Source organism: Crinia signifera, chromosome 8 (genome assembly GCF_055691185.1).
Source record: "Crinia signifera chromosome 8, ASM5569118v1, whole genome shotgun sequence".
Classification (NCBI taxonomy): Eukaryota; Metazoa; Chordata; class Amphibia; order Anura; family Myobatrachidae; genus Crinia; species Crinia signifera.
The window spans coordinates 69324359-69331247 of record NC_139224.1 but is presented as its reverse complement, the minus strand read 5'-3'; the positions used below and the strand labels follow the sequence as shown (position 1 = coordinate 69331247).

Here is a 6889-nt window from a genome sequence, read left to right as displayed (position 1 = left end):
TGAGATGATCCAATTATGCATGGCCTTAAGGTTGCTGGGCATGATGTCATCAGTTATCAGTATCATCCCTTGGGCAAGATGGAGGATCTGACCACTCCAGTCAGACTTACTAAAGTATTCCCAAGTTCCCAGCTCCTCTGGATCATTGGATAAGAATATCGGTGCCTGCAAAAGAGTATCTGTCTTGGTGGGTAGACAGTCAAATATATAAGAGATTCTCCGTTGGCAGTCACACATATTCTGGTACTCACTGAAGATAAAATTGCAAGCTGTTGAGGGGCTCACTTGCTGTCAGCACCCATGTTCTGTAAGTGTCAGCATCTCCACCCCAGTCTGCCTCACCACCCCTGTCATCTTAAGAACACACTCCCTTCTAAATGACCACGCCCCTTTCCTGTATCTTATGTCCTAAATTGGAAACTAAAGCCCTTTCATATTTCCATACCCCCCACTTTAAAATTGTGTGTCTGTCCATGTGTGCATCAGCTTCTGTGTCAGCATCTGTCTGTGTGTGTCAGTGTCTAAGGGTCCGCTTTAATGTCTTATTGTGTTTCAGTGTCTTTGTGTAGGTGTGTCCAGAATCCCCACTTTGTCCATGGTGTGTATGTCTGTATTTTTATTTCAATTGTGAATTGGTCCAAAACATTACATTTCATATCACGTTTGCAACAATCTCTTGAGGCAGTAAAGATGGTGTAATGGTTAGCATTACTGCCTCACAGCACTGAGATTCGATTCACACCATGGCTCGAACTGTGCAGAGTTTATAAATTTGGTACTTGTGTATTATAGCGGCGCCCATCGCATCGCATACCATAAGGCATGCGATGGTATGCGATGTGATGTGATATCGCGCGATATTGTACAATGTCATACAATTTCAAAATTGTATGACATTGTGTATGGCATACAATGCCATACAATGCGATGCGATTCAAAATTGTATAAGCACCCTAATGGGTGCTTACAATGTTAAATGCACCCCCACGCCACCCCCCCCCCCCACTATAAACCTGAACCCGAAGTGTGGCGAGCGCAGCGAGTCCGCGAGGGGCGGTGGTACGCGTCCTCCGACCTTTTCATACCCCCACTATCCACGTCGGTGTGGAGTTGAGAATAGAAAGTGTGGCGAGCGCAGCGAGCCACGGAGCCCGAAGTGTAGCGAGCGGACGCGGATACCTTCACAGGTATCGGCGTCCCCTCGCGGGCTTCACAGGTATCCGCGTCCCCTCGTCCGCCACACTTTCTATTCTCAACTCCACGCCGACGTGGATAGTGGGGGTATGAAAAGGTCGGAGGACGCGTACCGCCGCCCCTCGCCACGCTTCGGGTTCACGTTTATAGTGGGGGGGGGGGGTGGTGTGGGGGTGCATTTAACATTGTAAGCACCCATTTGGGTGCTTAAAAGCACCCTTTAGGGTGCTTATACAATGTTTCATCGCATAGGGGGCCGAAATCGCGTCGCATGCCATCGGGTGCATGGCATGCGATAAAAACATTGCACGATGTACATCGGGGCGCCGATATAATACACAAGTACCATAAATTCTTCTGTGCTTGCGTGGGTTTCCTCCGGGTACTCTGGTTTCCTCCCACAATCCAAAAATAGGTACTTGTGTAATATCTGGGAGCCCGATTTTTTGATTGCATGTCTTAACTTAAGGCATGCAATCAGATGCGATGGACCCAATTTTTTCATCGGGTCGGAAAAATGGGGTCTGGGGGGCATTTAACATTGGACCCAATGTAAAATTTGGTCTCAGGGACCATTTAACATTGGATCCAATGTAAAAACTGGGTCCATCGCATCGCATGCGATTTGGTCGCATGCAATGCGATCGACCCAAAGAGAAAAACGGGTGCCCGGATATTACACAAGTACCCAAAAATATATACTGGTAGGCTAATTGGCTTTCAACAAATTAACCCTAGAATGTCTGTGTTGTGTGTGTACATGTGGTAGGGAATATAGATTGTAAGCTTCACTGGGGCAGGAACTGATGGGAATGTGAATATTCTCTGTAAAGCACTGCGGAATATGTGTGTGCTATATAAAATAAAGAAATAATAATAAATAATCTCTCATTTGCAGTCTGTATCTTGTTGTCGTAGACCAAACACTGATGATTTATGGCCAATGTTGAATACTTTTGCCAACCAGATGGTTTCTCTACATCGATGGCACAGTTGAACTGATGTTCTTCTCCCCCCCACGGTGCTGGGTCACAGCTCCGCCGTCTGAAAACCCTAAAGCCCCGCCCCCACATTCAGGCTATTCAGTCAAAGATATTCGATTACCATCGATAGCAAAAACGATTGATGATTATCCATCACATAATTTATAACTATCGATGGTTGGCTGCAGCATCATTCGCCATCGATGGCAACTGCATCGCTGGCCATCCCTATGGCAGCAGACACTAAAACAGCTATCCTACCCAATGTGCCCATAAAAACAAAACACGCGCTGGAGGCTGGGTCCTGGGACGTAACAAACACTTCCGAGTTGAAACATTGATAACGGAGGGAACCCGGAAGTGATGACTCGCTGTGTGTGAGTCACGGGGAGCACCGGATGCCTCTTTAGCTGCTGTACACATAGAAGAGTGATCAAAGCGCTCTGCCTGTGCGCAATGCGCTGTGGGGCAGAGCAACAGTCATAGCCCACAGCCGCCGCCAGTAAGGTGACGTCACTATGAGCCGGCGTAGGGTGACTGACAATCGGTGTTAGGCGTACACATGGGACTCTGCAGTACGCGCCCGTCTGCCCCAGGCCCAACACAAGGTACATAAATAGACATGATTTGGAGAATATTTTGTTTTAAGAGTCCGATAATGACCGGAGAAAAAATGTACAGGTGAAAGGGCGATTGGCTGTCTTTCACCTGTCGGATCAATCATGATTAATGAGGGTATGCAAGAAGTGTACAGCTCTGTCAGACACTTGCTTAATGTATGATTCATATAAGCAAACTTAATAGTACATATTCTTTTTTTATGACACGCCTTCTGCATTAAGTTGGTTGTTAGCTTTCTCTATTGGGAGGAACAGGCAGATCTTTTCTGAGTATTGACTAAGACAATAGTGCCTGCCTGCAGCACAAATTTTAAACAAGTCTGAGTTATGGTTTTATATATATATATATATATATATATATATATATATATATATATATATATATATATATACACCAATACTTTTGCCATCGATGGGGAGAACCAGATGGTTTCCCTCCATCGGTATCACAGCAGATGTTTTGCTTTTTTTATTTTTAGTTCAAAGTGACAGGACACAAAATAGCTCTGCCCCTGACACCCACAAAGCCGCGGCCCTGTGTTTTGATTGGCCCACAGCCAATCAGTCAAACAAAATGGATTACCATCGATTAGTTAAAAATACTGCATATTTTAACACTATCGATGGCCGTGGCATTGATGGCCATCCCTACTCCAATGTACATTATTGTTTGAGTTGTGACCGTTTTTAGCCCACAAACTCCACCCCCACCCCCAGTCCCTATGTGCTTCTACCTCCAATCTGTGTACACAGCTCCCTCTCTCGATATCCATCCAGCAAGTTTGAAACAGATTGGTTCTGAGGGGTAGATTTATTATAGCGGCGCTAAGAGCACTCCCTGCTTCACCTCATTAGTGAGGCGAAGCAGAAGGGGACACCGACAAGATCTACTAAGATCTTGCCGCCGAAGCGGGGGAGTGCTAACTCCCCCCTCCGGTGCTGTCCCCTCCGGCTGACAGCGCGTCAGTTAACATTGACGCGCTGTCTCCTTCCCCCCGGCTGGCTGGACTGCGCATGTGCGGGATCTCGCTACTCACGTGAGATCCCAGCACAGCTCAGCGCCAGCAGCAGGGACAGCGCTGTCCCTGCTGTAGGTATAGGGCATCGCCGCCTGCAGCTGTCGAAGTCGATAGCTGCAGGTGGCGGAACGGTCAGCGATGATGACCGCTCATAAATCAGGCAGGCGCGCACTACGAAATATCGTAGCTGCGCTATGCCTCACACCGCCGCGCGATAGACACCCGCTCGGCGGGTGTCTTAGATCAGGGGAAGCGGTATCCCCTGCTTTAGCGCATGGGGATAGCGCAGATTCCCCTGATCGCCAATTAATAAATCTGCCCCTGAGTGAGACAAAAAGGGTGTCGGGGAAAGAGTGAGAAAGGGGTGGTCAGGGAGGAATATGAAGGGGTGTGAGCAGTAGTAAGAGAGAATGTTAGAGAGGGAGAGAGAGAACGAAGAGAAACGAGAGCAAGAATGGGCAAGTCAGGGAGAGATGTGGGGAGAGGGGGTGTAAGGGAAAGATAACGAGAGAGTTATCAGGGTTTCAGGGAGAGAAACCGTGCCATGTTAAGCGAGGGAAGGAGGGCGATGGAGAGACTTTCAAAGAGGGGAAGCATGGGGAGAAGATAGAGCAGAAAAATTAGGGGCAGAGAGAAAGAGATTAGATAGAGGGGGAGTTAGAGGGTATGGAGGGAGTAGGGGAGAGAGAGAGGGTGACAGGAGAAAGAAGGGGACAAGAAAGACTGAGTGTAGGGACAGAGGTGAGACAAGGGGGTGAGGGGTCAGTCGATAAATGGTGAGGTGACCATTCGCGAGCTAAGGGGTTAGGTGAGATGAGATGGTTTGAGGGGTCCATGGGTCAGCTGACAGGGATGGTGACGTGGGATGATGTGACCCATGGACAAGGTGGCAGGTCTTGTTCTCATCAGCATCGGCGTGTCTCTACGGAATCGGTACATCTGTCAGAACAGACTTAGGTCTACAGTCATTAGGTCGACAGGGTTAAAGGTCGACATGGGCCAAGGTCGACATGGGATTAGGTCGACATGAGTTTTCCACTGTTTTTTTACCTGAATGTCGACACAGTCGACATGGACACAGTTGGAGTTGAACCGCAGCCCCTCGCATCGCTCGCTATGCTTCGGGCATGGTGCCTCACTACGCTCGGCACACTATTTTATTCTCCCACCACGCCCTAGTGGATGGTAGGGCATGAACTACAGCCTGTCGGCACATATCGGCTCAAAAAAACAGCCGACCTAATGACTGTCGACCTAAACCCATTTCGACCTTGGCCCATGTCGACCTTAAGTCATGTCGACCTTTAACCCTGTCGACCTTGGGGCCAGTCGACCTTGGGGCCAGTCGACCTTTAACCCTGTCGACCTTGGGGCCAGTCGACCTTCCGGGGTCGACCTAATGACTGTCAACCTAAGTGTGGTCTGACAGATGACCGTTTCCCGTCTCTACTGGTACCCCAGCCACTGCAGCTTTCCAGGTACCTCGGCTGCTGCTGCTGTCCTGTTTCTCTGCTCCCGACAGCTCATTGGGCAGTATTCAATAAGAAAAATTCGCCCTGTTTTATGGCGAATTTGTGCTTTTTTCGCCTTGGATGGAGCATTTTGCTCTCCAAAAGCGAGCAACCCTATTCAATGTGAAATATTCGCCGTCTTTCTAAGTGATTTTCGCCGTCTCTCTCCGTGTAGCAATTCTCCATCTTTTCATGGAGAGCTGGAATGTGAACTTTTAAACTAAAAGGTTTTTTTTTTTTTTATTTTGGTGTCAAAAAAAATCAGGATTTTTTTTCTGTGAAGGGGCATGTTATTTCTATTCATGTGCTTATAGCACATGAATATATATTTAATAAAAAAATTTTTTTTTTTACACAGAGCAGCCAGCAGGGAGCCGGAGCTCTCGAGCCGCTCATTAGATATTCATATATTCACTGCATCTGATCATTACATATGCGAGTGGCGGCGAGTCTTAACCACATTGAATAGAGGGAGCAGGAGAGGCAGCGGGCCCTCCGGAACAGGACGAGCGCATGGTGAGAGAAAAAATCTCTCGCCATGCACGGCGAATTTTTTTCATTGAATACTGCCCACTAGCTCCACAGCAGAGTGCGTACCTTGGGACCTGCTCATTTTGGAAAACAGAGTCCCGGGTCCACAGTTAACGGTAAATATGCGCTATAGCGAGTATTTGCGATCACTGGTTCTAGAATGCAAACTTTTAGAGGTCTTAATATTTTGCCTATATACTTTTATTACATGGCCACTCTGTATGGTAAATTGTTCCTACTGTCAAACGGAACTGGAAATTGTCCATTTCTTGGCAACTTTGTCATAGAACAAGTTATTAGGAATCCTATAACTGCATACTTAACACTGTCCACAACGTGAAAAACCTTTTTTGCTACCCTTTTTCTCTCACTATGTAATAATTCAGTGTTTCTCAACCTCAGTCCTCACATACCCCCAACAGTGCATGTTTTCCATGTCACAGAATCACAAGTGAAATAATTAGCACCACCTGTGAGTTCACATGCTGGGTGACCTAAAAAAAAGTCAACTGATGGGGGTACTTGAGGACTGAGGTTGGGAACCACTGTACTAATTGATCTTTGTTACCAGATCTTCCCCAGTTTGTAAGAACTTTTTGATGGTAGAATTTCATGAAGTTTCTGATCAGTCTATAGTACAGGCCAGCGCTTTTTAAGAATATTACGAATTTATTTCCAGTGTGCATTAAAGGCATCCACATACTTTGTCTCAACACAGTATTTCTTAAGCTTGGTTTTCAGCAGAGATTCTGTAGGTAATGATTCCACTTCTTGCATCACTCTTTTTATAGGTTTAATGCTGTACACTTTATTCTTAAATATATCTCTTAACGCCTCATTACGTCTGCAAGCATGGTTGTACCCGGTTCCGACCCGGCTTGTGGACCCTTTTCCACTAGCACCTCCACCCGGCAAGTGAAGCAAGTAGGTCGACAGGGTCATATCGACTTTTTGGTACTCTTTACCTAGCACGGCGCCCATCGCTGGCATCGCGGCCATCGCATGCACTAAAAAACGGGTGCGACGCGATG

The 6889-nt window shown here is 47.1% G+C and overlaps 1 protein-coding gene across 2 annotated transcripts in view; it reads left to right on the top strand.

The window, feature by feature from the left end:
• The first annotated feature begins 2416 nt into the window (after positions 1–2416).
• Positions 2417–6889, top strand: part of MRTFA (myocardin related transcription factor A) — a 157622-nt gene continuing 153149 nt past the window's right edge. Inside the window, exon 1 of one of the 2 annotated variants that reach the window (XM_083156644.1) lies at positions 2417–2785. The gene's annotated coding sequence lies outside the window, so the exon portion shown is untranslated. The remainder of the gene's footprint in view (positions 2786–6889) is intronic. The other variant, XM_083156645.1, reaches the window with a different exon arrangement.